The sequence below is a fragment of the Sorex fumeus genome, unplaced genomic scaffold, assembly GCF_029834395.1.
Source record: "Sorex fumeus unplaced genomic scaffold, SorFum_2.1 ptg000072l, whole genome shotgun sequence".
NCBI lineage: Eukaryota > Metazoa > Chordata > Mammalia > Eulipotyphla > Soricidae > Sorex > Sorex fumeus.
Window position 1 is genome coordinate 62,020,620 of NW_026606129.1, and position 21,329 is coordinate 62,041,948.

At 41.4% G+C, this 21,329-nt stretch overlaps 1 protein-coding gene across 1 annotated transcript in view; it reads right to left on the reverse strand.

Annotated features, from left to right (window-relative positions):
* The window catches only part of FHIT (fragile histidine triad diadenosine triphosphatase), a 1,773,722-nt gene extending 1,760,389 nt beyond the window's left edge, over positions 1 to 13,333 (reverse strand). The window contains exon 1 of the mRNA XM_056129408.1: positions 13,235 to 13,333. The gene's annotated coding sequence lies outside the window, so the exon portion shown is untranslated. The remainder of the gene's footprint in view (positions 1 to 13,234) is intronic.
* Positions 13,334 to 21,329: the final 7,996 nt, after the last annotated feature.

Genomic DNA, 21,329 nt, shown 5'->3' on the forward strand with positions numbered 1-21,329 from the left:
GGAAAAGAAGTCCCAGAGAGAGGACAGATATGCATAAAGCAGTGGAAGATTAATAACCAAACCCAGCTCTCCAGACTCCCAGTGACTTGTTTACATTACAAGGTGGGGCATTTTGACACCAATTCAGCGATTTCAAACAACGTGAAAGAAGGAAGCAAAAGCTAGACAGCTGCAGGGAGAGTGCTGGCACCAATGTGTGGCCTTTCCCTCTATCCCCTCTGGAGTCTGGGACCTTCTGAACAACTTCCAGGAACATTCATAACTGGATAACTGGGCAAAATAGAGAATCCTAGTGAGATAATCAAGAGCGTATACAGGAAGGACCATAGCCCTTTCATGATCTATAAAAGGTCAGTTTCCAATATGATTTTCCTGAAATGGAGCTGGAAAATGTTGGAAAAACAAAATTTGCTATGGCATGGGGGGATGCGTGTCTCTGTTATAGATGTAAGACACAAGTTGAGTTTTAGAGCATGATTTGAGTAAGAAAGTCCTTTTAATCTTTTCTGATTAAATGCACACCACCTTACCTAGTTTGTGTATTAGCTAAAAATAATTCATCTGTCTTGGAGAATTTAAAAATAAAGTTTTGGAGGTGTTAAAATTCATTCATTATTATGTAATCCTCAAAATATAACAGCTGTTTACTCAGCTTTGATTTCTAACTTTCCTTTGATGACAAATATTAATATTTATCATTTTTCTGATCTTGAGCTAATGAGAGTCTTAAGTGTTTATGAGAAGACATTTAAATATTACAGTATGGTTGATGTGTTTATTCTCTGTCTTTGACATCAACCAAAAAATAAGCATTTATTTTTTGCGCTGGGTTCAATATCATTTTCAATAAACCTTATAAGGTCAAAATTGATATATTTTTTTAAAAATTGATAGTTTTTATATTAATTTGATGACCAAAAGGAATAGACAATTCACCAAGTAAGACAGAACTGAGAAAGATATGGCTCTTGTTTTTGAAGTGAAAATACATGCATATATCAAACCATTATCCAGCAATAGTAAATAGAACAATAATTCTCTGATCACAGCAATATTTATTGAGTACTGACCATGCATTAGGCACTGTAAATCTCATCTAATCTTCAAAACAACTCTAATGGTCCAATGGTAGATTCATCTTTATTTGACCTCCCCATCCCCCCAAAAGAAGCTAAATGTAGAAACTTTAAGTACAACGCTGAGCACTACATATTACATTATGCAGCTGATAAGAAACAATGTTAGATATCTGGTCAAAGAGTCAGTGAATTTTTCTTAGGATTCTTGACCTGCAGAATTCAAAAACCCCTACTATCTCTAAGCATGGAGATAAAAACAAAAAGGTCCCTGCCCTGAAAATCAACTTTGTAGAGAGGAAAAATAGATATTATTAGTGGAATAAATGAGGCACTGTCTCCAAAAAATAAAGGAAATGAAAGATTATACAATTTCAGGAAGACAGTAAAGAGGGGCTGAGGTGTGGAATTTCTGTACGTTTCACTTTCTGTAGGTTTCTCAACCAAGAGTGGTTGAATGAGAGAAGTAATAGAGGATGGCTCAGAAGAAATATGGAATGTGCACAGTGCAAGTGCAACACCAAATTCTGAGAGCTGGCATGGACCACTTACTCAAATTGGGCAAGAGATTTTAGAAAGAGAAGTCAAAAATTTAGCCACTACATCTTCCTTCATGGGCTGGAGCGATAGCACAGCGGTAGGGCGTTTTGCCTTGCACACAGCCAATATGGCCAACTCGAGTTCGATTCCTCCGCCCCTCTCGGAGAGCCCGGCAAGCTGCCGAGAGTATCTTGCCTGCACAGCAAAGCCTGGCAAGCTCCCCGTGATGTATTCGATATGCCAAACACAGTAACAAGTGTCACAATGGAGACATTACTGGGCCTGCTCAAGCAAATCGATGAACAATGGGAGGACCGTGACCGTGATCTTCCTTCATAAATCTTCCAGTCTAGAAGAGAGGCATTAATCAAAATTTAGATGAGAAATTAAACCTCTAAAAATGTATTAAAATCATGGAAACAAAAGGCGCAACACCTAACCTAGCAAAACCTTCCTTTAACCTCTCAAAGTCCTTCCAGTCTAAGATCCCAACATATAAAAACTGCATATTTTTCCTTCTTTGAACAATCAATTACTGGAACTCTTTGATTCTGTTCCTCTGCAACTCTAGAGTAAGACCTTTGATTCTGACATTCACTGCCAGAAGGGTCAGAGCAGGAACATTATAGCCAGAGAGCCTACTAAGGGCAGAACTGGATGTAGCGAATAATCTGTGCATAGCCGAGTTGAAGAAAATGGAAGGGCTAGTTCATAAACATGGGACCTGGTATCCGGATTGCACACTAACAGGCAACAGAGTATCTAAAAAGATGACAGGCGTTAGGTAGGTCTCAGTTATGACCATGCCTGATGTCATTTTGTTTGTTTGGGGGCAACAACCAACAATGCTTCCAGCTCTGCACTCAGGAATTACTTCTGGTAGTGTCTGGGGACCATCCAGGCTGCTGGGGATCGAACCAGGGTCAGCTGCATGCAAGGCAAACACCCTATCCACTGTACTATCACTCTGGATCCCATACTTGATATTTGTGCAAGGGAAAAAGAAAATCTAGACAGAGGTGCTCACTGGAAAAGGTGAGCAGAAAGGAAGTCTGGACAGCAAGCACCAAGGTTCCTAGCATAGTGCTAAGACTCAAGGTCAGGAATATTACCCAAATGCTAAAACTCAGAGTCCATATTTTAACTCCAGGCCCTTTGTGTGCCTGACTCTACTGTTACAGCCAAATTCTGCTGACAGCCTTTCTTTCACACTTGATGACCCACCTACAGACCCGCCTTACTTCACCCTTTGATGCCAAGTCCCTTCCGACCTCAGCACCTTGATACTTGCTGTTACTTGTATTTGGAATGTCATTCTACAGGTTCTTCATATGTCTGGAGCTCTATCTCATCTTTTCAAAGGTCTCAAACATCAACTTCTGCTCTCTAGCTATCCTGTCCAAATGCGTGGCCCATTCCCTTCACTCTCATGGTAATTTATACTATTTCCTTATTAGCATTTACTGCTAATTACTTTAAAACTGAACAGCAACATAGTAGAAACCATAAAGATGCATCCAGAAACTTGCTATTCTAGGTGTGGCCCCTGCCCACAACATTTAGAGCATCCGGGGGCTTTTTCAGAAATGTAGACGTTTCTTGCTTCACCAGGGCCTTTGCATATATAACCCAGTTCCCTACCATAAGAATTGGATACGGCTGCTTAACAGATTAAACTAAACACAGTTTTTCCGTGCTAGAGGGCTGGAAAAGGTAAAGGCCCTCCCGATGATCGTCGATTTGCTCGAGCGGGCCCAGTAACGTCTCCATTGGAGACTTTGTTGTTACTGTGTCTGGCATATCGAATACTCTCGGTAGCTTGCCGGGCTCTCCGAGAGGGGCGGAGGAATCGAACTCGGGTCGGCCATGTTGGCCGCTTGTAAGGCGAATGCCCTACCCGCCGAACATGGCCGACCCGAGTTCGATTCCTCCGCCCCTCTCGGAGAGCCCGACAAGCTACCGAGAGTATCTCACCCACAAGGAAAAGCTTGACAAGCTACCGTGACGTATTCAATATGCCAAACACAGTAACAACAAGTCTTACAATGGAGACGTTACTGGTGCCCGCTCGAGCAAATCAATCAACAACGGGAGGACAGTCCTGCAGCGCCACAGAGAGATATTGACCAATTGTCTCTTGGAAGTTCAAATGACTATAGAGGAAGTCTTAGCTGGTCTATCTTCGATAGCAGAACCCAGCAACTGGATTTCACTGTGGTGACCGCCTGTTGTATAGGTATTCTACTACATTTCTCCTTTTCTAAAAGTAGCAGCGCATTCCACTAATCATTAGCTCTCCATGGGTGCACTGTGCTGACCATGCACAGAACAACCCCACAGAGATTTGTTCACATACACGGGAGCAAAATACGTTTCCTCCTCCTTTAACCATCTTTCTCTCATTTGTTCATGCTCCCCAGAAAAAATATCTACCTCTTTCTTAATTTCCTTTATTCCTGGGATGCACTGAGCAGGAATCACCAGGGCACAAGAGTAAGAGAACCATATGCTAGCAGGTTCTCCTCATTCCTTTGCCTATTCTCAGGGATCCAAACTCATTCATAAATCTGCCTGCTTCTGAGCATTGCTTTTCGAATCTGTTCTCTTTAACCTCCATCATCTCTTGCCTGAAACACTCAAGCATTCCCTAAGTACTTTCTACTCAAAGTATCATCTGATTAGAATAGGCCTAAGATTCTGGTACACTGAATCAAAACACAGGCTTTAAGAACAGCCAAAGACTCATAGCACACTTAAATTTAATGAAGTCAAATCTGCCTGTTTCCCCACCATACACACGCACTTCAATTATTTCCCTCTCAGTTCCTTTACCCAACAGCAACCACACTTTGTTAAAAAGCAAAATCAGGTGTTTCATCTCCCCCACTTAAAACTGTTAAATGTTTTCCCAAATGCCTTTCTCATGAAGTTCATATTTGGTTTACAACAGTAGGAAATTAGACTAAACTTAATATTGCAGCCTACCTCTGCAACTTCTTCTCCACATCTCCCCAGTCCACTGAATTTAACACCCCAGACACAAAGCGATTTCTACCTCTCATCTCAATTATCCAATTCCTTTCCATCATTATCTAGTGGGTAGGGCACTTGTCTTGCAGGCAGCCAACCCGGGTTTGATTCCTTCGTCCCTCTCAGAGAGCCGGCAAGCTACTGAGAGTATCCCACTGACACAGCAGAGCCTGGCAAGCTCCCTATGGCGTATTCAATATGGCAAAAACAGTAACAACAAGTCTCACAATGGAGACATTACTGGTGCCTGCTCAAGAAAATTGATGAACAACGGGAGGATAGTGCTACAGTGCTTCCCCACCTAAAATATATCCCTGCCTTCCATCACGACCCTCACTCCACGTCTGCTACATGGCTGTGGTTGACTCCAGTGCACATTAGTGCAGTAGAAACCAGACACAGAGCAAGAAGTGGGATAAATATGTTGAATAAATATGTTTAGGTAGTAAGGTCATCCACTATTTTCTTCATCCATCTGCTCTTTCCTTTTGGTGTTATCCTCCTTCTTTCTCCTTCTCAGTCGCCTATATCACCCCTTATCTGAAAATCGCCTCCTTAGTATGGCTATTGAAGTAATCATCTTAGAAAAAAGCTCTTTCAAGTCTATGGCCATTGCCCCGGGATCACTCATGAGTTGGATGACAACGTCTTCACTTTAACCTTGAGGCTCCTGGGAAAGGTCCCATCCTTGGTAGAAGTAGTCAGAAGTCTTCACTGACAAAAGCTGGCCATTTTTTAATCTAAGATTTAATATATCATTGGAACTGTGTATAACGGATCTCTCAGCAGGCAGTACAGAGCAGAAACTTCACTATCACAAAAGAGAGTGCTACTGAATTGTCAAGATTGGTTACTACAAATTGTGTGTAACCATATTTTAAATGTACTGTCCAAGCTTCCTACTCTAAGAAAGCATATTATAAACTTTTTTCTTTTTTTTGCTTTTTAGGGGTCACACTCGGTGATGCACAGGAGTTACTCCTGGCTCTGCATTCAGGAATACTCCTGGCATATAAAATTCTTAGACCATATGGGAAGTTGGAAATCGAACCTGGGTTGGCCGCATACAAGGCAAACACTCTACCTACTGTGTTATCGTTCCAGCCCCCAATATAAGTCATTTTTGTAAAAAAAAAATCCCCGGCATCCAATATGGTCCTCCAAGCATTGGCAGGTGTAATTCCTGAATGCAGAGCCCAGAGTAACCCCTGAGCACCTCAGGACATGGCTCCAAACCCAAAATAAAAAAAATAAATAAAATAATATGTGTCAACTTTAAATCTTGAGAAAATCTTGAGTTGGTGGGACAGAACAGGTGTTAGCTTACCCTACATGCAGCCAACCCCATTTTGAGTCCCTGGCACTGTAACTGGTCACCTGAGCAGGACTTAAGACAATCACAACTCTAATTATCAATGAAAGAAAAAATATTAATAAAAGAATCTGCTTTTTTCTCTAAGATATGCCTATAGTAAGAGCAGGAGTTACATGATATATACAAGTCATTGTAAAAATGACTCCCTGGGCTAGATTTATAGTACAGGGGGTATGGTGAATAGCTATTTTACTTTTGATCTTCTTCTGAAATTCCTTCTTATGAGAAAAAACAGCAGACATAGAAAAGAACTGCATAGATATTTGGGGTAAAATTTTAATTAGATTCACTTTCACAAAGTTATTTATTGTAAAAGACAAACCCCTCTTTGGAGTTCTTGCTGTTAGCAAAAGCAATTACTAATGGATATTTCATTAAAGTAAAATGGCATATAAAATTCTTAGACACAACAAACCAATAAAGTAGCAGGCTACAAGATTAATACATAAAGATCTGTTGCATTTACATATGCAAATAATTAAATATAAGAGAAAAGAATAAAAATGACAACCCCATTCAAATTAGTATTTAAAAACATCAATTACTAAGGAATCAAAAAATGTGAAAAACTTACACATTGAAAACTTTAATTTGCAATTAAAAAAATAGAAGACAGTAGGAAATAGAAAAATATTTTGTGTTCATGGACTGGAAGAAGTAGTACTGTCAAAATGACCATAACATCTGAGATATTATAAAGATTCAATGCAATTCCTAATGAAAATTTCAATGACATTCTTCAAGGACTAAGGATTAACTCTAGTAAAATTTGTAGAGAATCATAAAACTTCTCAAATATCTAAAGAAGTTTTGTGACAAAATATGGGACTTACTATATTTTCTGACTTCGTACCATATATAAAGCAATAGTAATCAAATCTGTGCGGTACTGGAAAAAAGACATACTACCAAGCCAATGGGACATTGCAAACACAGATAAACCTTCATGTATATTAAAATATAGGAAGTAACTTGGTCATACCATTATACCATCTGAAGGACTATATACACTGTCTCTGGAACAGCCGTTTCACTACTCATCTACCTCAGAAATTCCTTTCTATGATAAAATACAACTTTGTCATAGACAATCTATGACAAAGGATCTGGAGGCATAGAAGCAAATGATGTTGGAAAAACTAGATAGCCACAGACATTCATTCATTCATTCATCATCCTGTTATTCGTCGATTGCCTCGAGCAGGCCCCAGTAACGTCTCCTTCATCCTAGCCCTGAGATTATATTCAAGGCTCTTTAGGAGAATGAGACCCATCATTGTTACTGGTATTTGGCATATTTGGTACGCCACGGGGAGTTTGCCAGACTCTGCCCTGTGGGCAGGCTACATTCGATAGCCTGCAAGTTTGTCCAAAGTAGGAATGAGATAATAAGGTATCATAAAATGATGTCCTGATAAGATGTCGTTCGGCCGCGTGGTTCCGGGATCTGGATTTTATAGTCTCTGAGTCTTGGCCGCTGATGGGATTACATGACGCCAGGGGGCCAGGTGATGGGTGTGACCCCCGCCTACTGGAATTTGGAGGATCTGGGTGGAGGATGCTCGACTCCAATCCGAGTAGGCTTGGAGATCTCGGCCCCGGAACCCGCGTGGCTTTGTCCCTCTGCCAGGCCCTTCATGTGTGTGGAGAGTGGTCTCGGTATGGTGGTGGCTGGTCCTGGAGGTCTTCTGCTGCCGGAGCCCTGGTTGGGGCGGGGAGGAAGGCTCAACCCGCTTCCCTCCAAGGTACTGGCAGAGAGACAAAGCCACGCGGGTTCCGGGGCCGAGACCTCCAAGCCTACTCGGATTGGAGTCGAGCATCTTCCACCCAGATCCTCCAAATTCCAGTAGGTGGGGGTCACACCCACCACCTGGCCCCCTGGCGCCGTGTAATCCCATCAGCGGCCAAGACTCAGAGACTATAAAATCCAGCTCCCGGACGAGACCAGTGCAGTCTCCTGCCCCAGCCACAGACATAAAAAAATATATTGAGTCTCACACCACTCACAAAAGCCTATTCAATGTGGATTAAAGAGCTTGCAATTAGATAAGAATCCAGCAAATACAGCAAGGAAAACATAGGCAGAACTCTCTAATAATCTAGACTTCAGAGATATTTTCAGTGATTTGACTCCCTTAGATAACAAAACCAAAAATAAAAATATAGGACTAAATTAAATTTAAAAGATTTTGCTTGGCAAAGGAAAATCAGGTTGAAATAAAAAAAAGACTAAATGGGAGAAAACATTTGAGCATTTGCACAGTAATTCCATCAAAACTGTGGAGAAAATGAAGAGGAATTTCTCCAAAGAATATATATGGGAGGCCAGTTAGCATATAAAAAATAGCTCTTTGTCAACAACAATGAGATATCATAAGACAATAGTGAGCATGCCATATATTAAAAAGACTAGCGGTAATCAATGTGGGTAGGAATGTGGAGAAAAATAAGTTCGTTCACTGTTACTGGAAATGTCATCTGGTTTTGCCTTTATGGAAAACAATGACGAGATTTCTCTAAAACATGAAAACAGAGCTTCCATGTGATCGAAAAATTTCACTGCTTGGCATCTATGTGCAAAACATAAAAACATTTACCTGAAAAAAAAAATGTGCACACCTATATTCACTGTCACAGTACAATAGCCAGGATACGGAACAAACCAAATGCTTAATGATTATGAATGGATAAAGAAGTTATGTGTTATACATATCTGTGTGTATGATGAAATATTAAGCAGTTATAATAAAAGATAAAATCATGCCTTTACAACCTAAATGGAAATAGAGGACATCATGTTAAGCAAAAGAAGTCAGAGAGAGAAGGACAAATATGAAATGATCTCACTCATCCCTTGTATGTCAAGAGACAATAAAAGGAAATAGACTGTATTGAGCAACGCCAAACTCTTGATATTATATATATGATTAACAAACAGTGGGGGAAAGAAAAGGGGGGATTAAATAGGTGAACTAAGAACATCGATTAGTTGCTTTGGTCGTGGTGCAGTATAGTAACTTTAAAAATAGATATAATTTTTAAAGAAATGCTGATTGAGGTTCTGTGATTTGCAAAACTGTTGTAAACTCACGGACATACTTTTAACAAATACCACATCTATCACCAATATACAAACCTCCCCCGGCCAAGGACTCTAATTCCTCTCCCTTTCAACCATCTCCCCACACCACCAACTCAACTGTGTGGATCAGTTTTGCCACTGTGTCGCCTTTGGCCATCTGTTGCCACCTTGCTGTCAATACCACAAATAGTAACACAACTGTAGCTATGCATACTTGTACAAAAATAAAAATAATTTTATATGACCTGGAAATCAAGCAATATTTTGAAAAGTTGAGGATACTTGTATCAAATTTAACAACAAAAATAAGAGCTGCCATTCATTTACCAACATCAAGCTACTGAGTGCCTAGCAGCACTCTGAAAAATTCAAACACATCATCTGATTTGATTTCTTATTATCCCTTATGATTTTGTGACCTAGAAATGTTTATTATCCCTTTTCACAAGAGCCCATAAGATATACTAAGATAGACGTAATCTTTAATTTTCCTAAGAGACAGAACTTGGATTTAAATTACATGCCCCCACACAATCACTCTCTATTGTATCTCTGCTCTGTTTCTCTATCTATATCACTTTCTCATCTGAGAGGTGACAGACGTAGGCATTCCCACAGAAATAGCCTTTTGGAGTATGAACCACAATAGGCTGTAGTTTTTCCTCTACTGTGTAGAAGTTGTAAGAAAAGTAACCTGCTGCATCTTATATTTCAAAGCTATATGAAAAGAGAGAGCTGTGATTCAAGGAAAAGAGACACAGAAACAGATTCCATGTGATTATGAATGCAATTCCACAAATTCTTTTTTCAGTATCAGTGAAAAATGAATAAGACTGTAAATTTGGAGTTTTTAAGTGGGAAGATGGGTAATGAGGGAGACAGGGGACTTCCTAAATCTTAGGAACACTTAGCTAATAATTTACAAAACTGGCAAGCTCCCCATGGCGGAAAGGATATGCCAAAAACAGTTAACAACAAGTCTCACAATGGAGACTTACTGGTACCCACTCAAGCAAATCAGAGAAAAATGGGAGGACAGTGCTACAGTGCTACAGTTAATTATTATGTAAAAGTCATAATTCAAACATCAGAGGTGATAGTTACCTAATATGTTACTTCTGAATGATTGAAATGGTCAGTGTAACACCTGAAACAAATGTTTTACATGATGTAAGCAACTGTATTCATTTCTGATACACTTTCAGTTATGTGTTGAGTTATATTTTAACAAAAGTGAATGCATAGACAGTATATGAAATTTAAAACAACATAACATAGCCCAAAGCATTTTACCAAAGGGAATCATGTTTAAATAAAGACAACAACTAAACAGGCATGAGCCTAAAAGGTCACATATACTGTTCACATATTTGTTGAATTAGTGAAATATTACAACCTTAAGAGTAAATAAGAAAACTGCAACCTTAGGTATGACCTAATGATAAAATATTAAAACCTTAAATAAATAAGATTTTGTAACAATTGGCCCTGGTCTGTGGCCTAGTTAAAGGAGAAAAAAAAATGATCTCAACAGCTTTGAATCTGATGCTAATTCTAGCTGACTCCTGGTACAATGAAAATATTCCTGGATTTAGAAATAAGGCACTTCAATCTAGCATGATTTCTGACACAAACCAACGGTGTGATCTTGGGCAAACTGCTTTGCACCTGTTTTCTCATCTCTAAAAATAGGGCTTTGCCTAATTTTAACTGTTTTGCCAGTTTTCTCATCTCTAAAATTAGGGCTTTGCCATAGTTATTTTCCGCTAACATTTTTTATGGAGGGGGGCTTTTTTCAAACCTTTCAATTAGATTTAAAAGGTCGCAACTATCTGACTTTCAGTAGAAATACTACCAGGGTCAATAGGTAAAATAACAGAAATCCAAAACCAACATTTAATTCTTGAACCCAGCTGTAGAAAGCGAATCACTTCACAATGCTTTTTCAGCATGTCTGATTTGGGGGGGGAGGTAAACTCTAAATAATAGTGGTGAATCTTTTATTGAAACAATGAATCTAATCAAAGCAGATAGAGTGTTAACTAGAATTCATCTGCCTCACAGGGACGGGGAGGGGTGGGGGTGGGGTTTTATTGGGGTTCTTCATGGTAAAAAATAAGTATTGGTAAAGGGAAATGTGTTTGATATTTGCATGACTGAGACCTAAACCTGAAAGCTTTGTAACCTTTCCCACAGTGATTCAATAAATAAAAAAAAAACAAAAGGTCGCAACTGTTTCTGTAGCGCTAATGCTTAGATTCCAACTACAGAAGAAACATAGTATGATGAAAAGTTTTCAAATTCTGGATTTAGGAAGGCTGGGCTCCCTCTGTAGACTAGATTTGGCGGGAGGAGTGGGGGTTAGGGGGAGGTGTTTTTGTGTGGATTTTTTGTCTGTTTGTTTATCAAAACACAGACTATCGAGCAAATTGGATTACAATTCCAGCATTATTACTCTTCAGTTATCTTGAACAGCTTAAGTTCCTGAGACTTCACATTTTCTAATACGTGAGACGCAAATAACATTGATTCCCTCCGCCCCTCTCATCTAGCTTTTGGAAGCCCTAAAGTAAATGATAAATTATTTTACTTTATTAACTGAATTGCATTTTATTCGTTGATAAATAAACTGGGGACAAATTCGCTTAGCTATTTTTCTCACCCACAAATGGGTGATACAAGAGTAACATTAAAAGAGACGGAACATACATCTACAAATTCCTGAGTGTTTACACGTCTGCGTTAGCTAATACTTGAACATCGTTTGCAAGAAATCCCCTTGCAAGAAATCCCCTCGCCTTGGAAACTGCAGGTACAATCAACCTGCAGCAATCACTTCTCTCTCGCACCGGGGCTCTCAGCTAACGGATTCAGGCAGGGCAGCAAAGGACGCAGGTCCACACGGCAGTTGTAGTTCGAGTCAAGCCGCTGCTGCAGAGACCTCCTTGGAAAGAAACTTCATTTCCCAGAAATGACCTTCCCTGGTCTCCCGGCACCCGCGGGAAAGCAGAGGCGAGACTCCAACTCCCAGAAACCTCTTGCTGCCCGGGCCCGGGGCCCTGCGGATGGAGCTGGGGGGAAAAGGTCTGTCCGGTCTGCGCAGTTGAACAGGTGCGCTCGGCGCAGGCTCCTTTGGGTACCGGACTCGCCCAAGAAGTTCAAAGCCTTAACAGGCTGCGCTATTTCCTGAGGCCTCTGGCTCTGTCTTTTAGAAATCCGATCTATTGGGATTATATTTGCACGTGGTGACACTCATGAAGCAGCTTCAGGTCTACAACCTTGGGCCAACTGGGCAGGAAGCTTTAAGCTCACTTTTCTGCATAAAGACTTCAAGTCCAAGGTCATCCAGCGGCCTCAGACTTTGGCCTCACAAAGGAAAATGCAAGTGCCATCTCTCGTCCCCCAGTTCCCTGTCGTTCGCTCAAAATACACACACACACACACACACACACACACACACACACACGGATATACTTTTTCAATCCTTATTTTCACTTCTTTTTTTTTTTTAAAAAAAAAAGCTAAACTGTAACTAAACTGTAAGGTATATAAAGAAATCAAGACCCACGAAATACCCACAAGTTCTCCCCACATAACGAACTCAGTGCTTTGTGTGTGTGTGTGTGTGTTTCAAATACCAAATGTAAACTTCCCTCCCCCTGATACTGTTTCCCTACTAGACACATGTTGCAATTCTGCCTTCCGGGGGGCGGGGAGGGGGGGGAACCCCGCCCTGGGTGTGTGATACGCTCCGTGGGGCGGATTCCTGCTTCATGCCTCTGGAACTGGCCACCATCCCCCAAGCGTCCAGTCTCCAGTAACCGCTGGACACCGGCGCTGAGGAGCATCTCGGAGCTTCGGCCCTGGTTCCGTGCCTCAGTTTACCCACTTAGGAAATGCGGCGAAGGAGCAGACTAGCGTTTAGGGCGGTGCTTAAGAGGGGGCTCAGACAAGGCTTTCCATCGGGGGGGGGGGGGGTGTCCTTCGCACAGACCACCAGCTCCCGAAGGACTGTGCCAGCCGACTGTCCGCAAAAACGGGGTCGCTAAGATACAGAGACCAGACGCCGGTGAAAAACCCAGCCCCGCGCCCTGTAAACACGGTCAGCGTGGCCTTGCCCCCTGCCCCTACCTTCCAAGATCTTGGCAGCTGGGAAGTGAAAGGCAGAGGGAGGGTGCGCGGGGCAGGAGCAGCGCTGGGCGTGCGCCCACTTGGGGTGACCGCCTCCAGTACCCAGGAACCCAGGGTCAGGGGCGGAAAAAGCGCGGCGACGGGTCGGAGCTGGGCGGAGACTACAACTCCCAGAAGGCCCCGCGGCGCGCGGGCACCGCCCCCAATATGGCCGCGCGCCGGCATCCGGCTCCGGGACCTAAAGCTCCAAGCCCGCTCCGGCCTGGGCCAATCAGCAGCTTAAGCGCTAGAAACTGTTTTCGGGTTGCAAATCCCGGGCGTTCCCTGGAGGAAAGCAGAAGCGAGACTCCCTGTAGGGAAGGATTTTTATCATGCACGGCACAACCCGGTCGTTTTTTTGTTGAAAACATATGATTCTGGGGGCGGAGAGTGTAGCGGGCAAGGCAGCCCACCCGGGATTCATTCATTCATTCATCGCTGCCCTGCGCCTGGTGCTCTGAGCATCCCCAGGTGTGATCCTTCAGCGCAGGGCTCGGAGAAAGCCAGGGCACCGCCAGGTGTGGCCCCAAAATAAAGAAGCAAGAAGAAAAGAAAGAAATAGGATTCTTTAGGCTATGCTGCATTTTATTATTATTATTATTATTATTATTAATTATTCAAAGTTCTTTTCAACTTTCCCTTACGGTACTTGTTGTTGACTATCGGTCTCGTGCTGGTATTTAGCCTTAGATGGAGTTTACCACCCGCTTTGGGTTGCATTTCCAAGCAACCTGACTCCGGGAAGACCCAGGCCCAGCGCACTGGGGGGCCACGACCGGCCTCACACCGTCCACAGGCTGGGCCTCAATCAGAAGTACTTTTCCTACTTTGGACAAGCTGGCAGGCTACCGAATGTAGCCTGCCCATACAGCAGAGTCTGGCAAACTCCCCGTGGCGTACCCAATATGCCAAATACCAGTAACAATGATGGGTCTCATTCTCCTAAATAGCCTTGAATATAATCTCAGGGCTAGGATGAAGGAGACGTTACTGGGGCCTACTCAAGGCAATCGACGAATAACAGGATGATCTGTGATTTGATTATTATTATTATTATTTTGTTTGCTTGCTTGTTTTTTGTTTGGGGGTCACACCCAGCGATGCTCAGGGGTTACTCCTGGCTTTGCACTCAGGAATTACTCCTGGCGGTGCTCAGAGGACCACATGGGATGTCGGAGATCGAGATCGAACCTGGGCTGGCCGCATGCAAGGCAAAAGCCCTACCCGCTGTACTATCGCGCCAGCCTTGATCCGGTACTTTCCCTCAAAAGTATTTAATTTCGTTCCGAATCCTCACTGGATTTCCTTTCCTTTCCATCCGTCATTCTGGATTTTTCTTCTTTAAAACTGCCTCGCTCTATATAATTCTCTCAGAATACGGGCTCTCAAGCCCTGAGCGAATCTATTTATGACTTCCCTTTGCCCCCCGAGACAAGCATCCTAAGTAAAATACCATCACAAATTCCGCTGGTTCTCTTCCTTAGCGCTTATTCTTCCAAGAGTGCTTATATAATTTATTTATCTATTTTATTGTCATTCCCACTAAAGTACCAGGTCTATGCAAATAGGGCTTTTATTCAGTGACCATCATATTATAAAGTATATAAATTATAAAATGTATGTAGTAAAAAGATAAGTATGTAAGTTATAATTATATTGGATAATTGAATGATATCTAGAATTACTTTTTTTTTTTTAACTCTTGGCGGTGCTCGGGGGACCCTATGGGATGCTGGGGGTTGAAGCCAGGTTGGCCGCATGCAAGGCAAATGCCCTACCCGATGTGCCATCGCTCCAGCCCCTAGGCTGTGGGTTCTTGAGAATTGAGCGAAAGGTTTGCACACAGAGTTGGAGTCTGTTACCCAGTTCGGAGAGGGCTCGGCTTCTGGGTGTGACGACGCTCGTTCGTCTCGGTCTGGTCCCAGATGCCTCTCGTGTAGGATGATGGTCCTGTCACCTGGCTGTTCTCTCCTTGTCATTGTCCGGGCATATAAGCCCTGCCTGGTTCCACCATCTGCCTTGGCGTAGATGAAGAGGGCAGAGAATGGAGAACACGGCAAGGTGCAGGGAGGGAGGAGGAGGAGGAGGAGAGAGAGAGAGAGAGAGAGAGAGAGAGAGAGAGAGAGAGAGAGAGAGAGAGAGAGAGAGAATAGAGAGGAGAGTAGAATTATATTTTTGTTCTACTTTTCTTCAGTGGAGATTAATTACATTTCTCTCTGACTTCTGCTGGTCCTAGTGTTGGGTTTTTTTTTAATTCAAAATAAGAGTCTGTGAGATAGTGCTGGAGTAAAGGCCCAAGAGGTGGCTGGTTGTATCCCAGCACATGGCTTGCCGAGAGACCGCCAGTCCAGTGGAGACCTGGAGGACCCTCTAGCCCTCCCATCTCTCCCTCCACCCCTGCCTAGCCCCCCAGAACACTGCATCCTTGGGACTTCTGCTGGGAAGGACTTGAGTCCTCAAATTCAATATTTTTGTTGGTTTGTTTGGGGGCCACACTCCACAGGCTCAGAGCTTATTCCTGGCTCTGTGCTCAGGGACCACTCCAGATGGCTGGGGCATATGCGGTGCCAGGTTCAAACCAGGGTCAGTGGCTTGCAGGACCCTACCTGCTGTGTTATCACTCCAGCCCCTCATAATAATTTTCTTAATACATTCTGTGCCAGATGACATTTGGGTGCTGCAGAAACCATTGAATCACACCCAATTTCTGGCCTTGAGATGCACCTAGTTTGGTGACTCCCTAGCAGCTAAATAATATTCACTCTGTCATATTGTTAGTGAGGGAAGAATGTATTGTTAAAGGGAAGAACAGCCATGTCAGTTGGGACAAACACTGACTATGTCCCTATTTTTCCGATTCACCAAATCTCTCTCTCTCTCTCTCTCTCTCTCCCCTCTCTCTCTTTCTCCCCCTCTCTCTCTCCCTCCCTCTCTCTTTCTTCCTCCCCCCTCCCCTCTCTCTCTCTGACATACACACACATACATAGAGTTTTCTTTTCCCTTTGACCTTCATTATGTAGAAATGATTACACCAAGGCTTAGATCTCACATCCTTTCTGATACCCCACAGAGAGTAGCAAGTTGTCCTACAAGACGTCCTAGAGTGAAATACTGATGTCCTTAGAACCTTTATTCTCAGAAAATGTCACAGAGGATTATGATCAGTTTACAGGTCTTCACAGAGACAACAGGGTCACATAAAATATTTTAGATTTTTTTTATAATTGAGAATTGAAAATAATTACAGATAAAACAGCAGGAATATGATCAACATGGACAGACTGATTTGTGCATAAGGATTAAAACCCTGTGCAGATTTCCTAGCCAAATCTGTCAGTTTGCGGTTATTTTCTGTAATAAAATATTTCTTTCTAGCTTTCATGAGCACAGATTCAGTTCAGTTGTCCCAGTTTTTCTCAGGCTGATCAACATGAGCAATTTCAACACATGTGTTCAACAGCCAGACTTAACATGGAAGAAATCACTGAACCATATGAAACTAGAAAACTCAACAACTTGACTCTTCCTGAGAAAGTATCAGTCTATAATCATTACATCTACTACATAGCAATCAAAAAGAAATGCCAGTGTTAATGAATGATAATTAAATCATTGTTGGGAATACTAGAGTGAGCATATAGGAATTACTTCACATGTGAATGAAGCTGTGATATACTCACAAAGACATGACACTTGTGTTGGACCCAACACATTGACCTGCTAAGACAGTCAGTGAAGATTTAATAATATGTTCTTCTATCCAGCTGTATAATCACCTGGAGATGGTTTCATAGTTTGAGTTCTTCCAGATATACGTCCAACTATATGTAGCTATTCATCTTTAAATAGTTTCTTTGGGAAGTGATTGCAGGAATTACCTACACGAGAATAAGAAACTAAATGAATAAAAATAGACAGAACGGTGGACTATCAAGCATGTAACAAGGGGTTACTGGAGCTTACTTTTCATGAAGACCTCTAGGAAACAGGGTTCAAGCAAAGAAACAAAAGAATTGAGTTGTTTGAAAATCAAGTCTCTTGAAGGTCTTTATTTTATTATTTGTTTGTTTGCAATGCTGAGGATAGAACCCAGATACTCATGCATTCAAGGAAGGCATACACTTTACCAATTAGCCACATCCATGGTCTTCAAGTTCCATGAGATATTTTTTGGTAACTGTTCTCAGGAACTACTAAATTTCTGGTTCTCCTCCCATGCCATGTTAGAAGGCAGAGTTGCCTCAGTGGTCAGAGAAAGCCAGCCATACTGGTGCTGCATAAGCACAGAAATGATGAGTATAAAGGATAGGGGAGATACCGGTATTCTCTGCTATTGGTGACTCTGATTCATCACAAACCTTTTCACTGTTATTAACATAATGAGAATAATTCAAAAATTAAGTAGATACATACAAATAAACCCAACAATCTGCCACTTTGTATATCTCATGTGAACCATTAGTAGACAGTACTTTGTAATCCTCACTGAGATTTAAACCAGACCAAATCACAAGAGTATCATTTAAAGTAGAAAATAGGAACTCTGGAGACTTAAAGAGAGACTGCAGGGAAATAGGGTTTGGTACAAAAGGAGGAGAAAACAATTTTAAAAGAATGAAAAATAAAATTTTAAATACTGGAGGCAGTGTGTTATTTACATCAGAATATTAAAAAACACACAAGGTATTAGGATTTTTGAGAAGTGAATATAGATTATGGTCTTTAGACCTAATATAGTATGTGAAAGATTTTTGTGGGTTGTGCTGTTACAGCTTCCTTTTTGTTTCTATTGGTCCTCATTTTTGCTTTTGATTTGGGATACACTCCCAGCAATACTCAAGGGCTGCTCCCTATTCTATGCTCAGGGGTCATTCCTGCCAGTGCTCAGAGGTACTAAAGTCAATTAGGGACATCCCAAGAAAAGTAAGTATTCAGCCCTTTGAGGTGTCTCTCTGGACCTATCATAGATTTTTACAAAAATAAAATAGAAGACCTTTACTTGAAATTTCAGCCAACATTTATTTGTATTTTTAAGCTGGAGCGATAGCACAGCGGGTAGGGTGTTCGCCTTACAAGCGGCCAACATGGCCGACCCGAGTTCGATTCCTCCGCCCCTCTCGGAGAGCCCGGCAAGCTACCGAGAGTATTCGATATGCCAGACACAGTAACAACAAAGTCTCCAATGGAGACGTTACTGGGCCCGCTCGAGCAAATCGACGATCGACGGGAGGGCCTTTAGACCTTTAGACCTTTTCTCTAAATAAAATATAAACTCTAAAAACTTTTTTCTGTTGCCATCTTCAATAGTTGGTACTCGGTAAATGCGTGGTCAGTGATTGTGATAGTCACAAAAATAAAACTGGGAAATCGATTATTATATATGTATACATATAATGCTATATATCAATATGTAATATTGATATATAAAATATTATATCAGTACATATAATATATTATAGAATATAATATAATATTGGGCTGGAGCGATAGCACAGCAGTAGGGTCTTTGCTGTGCGTGTGGCCAGCCGGCTGAGCCAAGTTCGATTCCTTCTTCCCGCTCAGAGAGCCTGGCAAGCTACGGAGAGTATCTCACCCACACGACAAAGCCTGGCAAGCTCCCCCATGACGTATTTGATATGCCAAACACAGTAACAACAAATCTCACAATGGAGATGTTACTGGGCCCGCTTGAGCAAATCGATGAACAAGAGGGGGACAGTGCTACAGTGCTACAATGGGATATGATATTGACATATTATATAATTGACATATATGTATGCTACTCAATAGATTAGATCTAAACAATAAAGAGACATATTTAACCCTTTAATGATGCCCACCTTGGTAAAACTCCAGATCATACAGACTTGTGGGAATTTTATAGGTCATGTACTCTTCTGCTTAGTGAAACACTTTCAACAGCATCATTTAAGGACATATGACCGACAATAAAATCTTTGTCATGGACATATAATGTCAGATTAGAAAAAGGTTGTAGGTCAAAGTGTCCTATCTTCTATGTAATTCAGCATGGCTATGTGTTACAGGCTTCTGGACAAGACTATAAATTCTTTTGTTAGAATATTAGGAATGTGATAAGTCTTCCATTTGTCTTCAGTATTACTGTATTATAGATTGAACTATAAATAAACACATTTCAGTGGGGGATAAAAAACAAAAAAACCAAAAAAATCTTGGAGAATATCTATTATTGAAAAAATAGTATTTAATATGAAAATACCTTATTAGAAAAATCAGAATCATGCATTATTTTTGCAAACCCAAATGTAAAGTGATTGGTGAACTCCTATGTGCCCAAGTGCTCCTTTTCCCACAAATTTCTCATCGCATATTTATTTTTGGGGGGCGCTATTATTGGGCAATTGCAGAAACTAGTAAGAGCCATCTCACAATGTGCTGAAAATTCTCTAAACTTTCCCCTATTTTTAAATTCTTTCATCTATTTATCCTCTTGTTATTTCATGTTGAATGTATTCCTTGGGTGGATTTGTTCATCAGATATTTAGAGATCAGTCTATTCCCCATAGTTAGTGAACATATGCATGCTTTTAACTATGCCTCATAAATAATCACACTTAATCCTTCTTACTGTCATCTACTGCAATCATCTTCCAGTTACCTAGAACATAAGGTGCATAAAACTGAGCTCAGTGTCCAAGCTGTGATCTCACTGGGGTGTCCCAGAGACAAGCTATGATTTTTCATCACTCTTTCAAGAAATGATGTCTCTAAATACTTTGCCCTCATTTATATCTGCAGCTTTAAAGGCATTTCATCATCCTAAAAGAAAAAAAAACATTAAAAGCATTTCCTAAAAATCAACTAGTATATTTTCAGTTGAGGATTTAGAGAAGAATGGGATGTAAACTCAATTCAGCTCAGTTAGTTGTTCATGTCTTGAGGGTTACTCTGAGACAGCCACAGTTCTAGGAACTGAGACTAATAAATCAGATGTCCCTGATATTACATTATATTGGGGACCATAGATAGGCAAGTAAACAAGTGAACAAACCAAGATGATGCCATAGAAGTTGCTATCAGAATGAAGTGGTTCTGCTAGCCCTCGTGGAAGAGAAAGTGAGTTCGAAGCACAGACAACAGCATATAGCAAGCTCCACAGTTCAGACACTGAAGATTCATTAGTCCACAACCACTAATGAAAGTTGGGCAGTGGTAAAAGAGACTGGGGATGTCTCAAGGGCCCGTTCATGAACATTCCATAGACATACTTCTTAGTTTACCATGTGAGTGACTGAGAGCCTTCTCACTACTAACTGAATCACTTTTGCTTGCCTTTGATGCAAAAGAACAACTGCATTCAACAAATATTTATTGAGTGTCTTCTCATCAGTCATCACTCTAGAGCCAAAGAATGCAGCAGAATAAAATCATTTCAAAATCCATATCTTCATGGAACTTCTAGCTGAAAACTCGATCATGTGATGACATAGAAGCATATATGATAATATTGGTAAATGCTCTTGAAAAGTGAGGGAAAATATGATGATTATCTTCTTTTGGAAAATCAGTAATAGTTCTTTAAAGATAGGCCTTCTGAACAAAGATCTCTGTGAAGTGAAGGGACAAGCCCTGGGGAAATCTATCAAGGAATGTTCAAGACAAAGGGAACAAATGAGCTCAAAGGTAACCAAAGGTCTGGCCACAAAGGCCCCACTAAGACCTTAAGAAAAAATGTTTAACACTATCATAAATGTGTTTACCATATAAAAAGGTAAAGGTAAAGGCCCTCCCGTTGATCGTCGATTTGCTCAAGCGGGCCCAGTAACGTCTCCATTGGAGACTTTGTTGTTACTGTGTCTGGCATATCCAATACTCTCGGTAGCTTGCCGGGCTCTCCGAGGTGTTTACCATAAATACATAAAATGTAATCCATTTTTATAAACATAAAGCACTATATGCTGGGGCCAGGAGTTGGCTCAAAGCTAAAGCCATTCTTTCCATTTATGATAAGTATAAGGCCATGAGTTCCATCCCTGGTACCACCTGGGCATAGGATATTTGTAACTTCACAGTA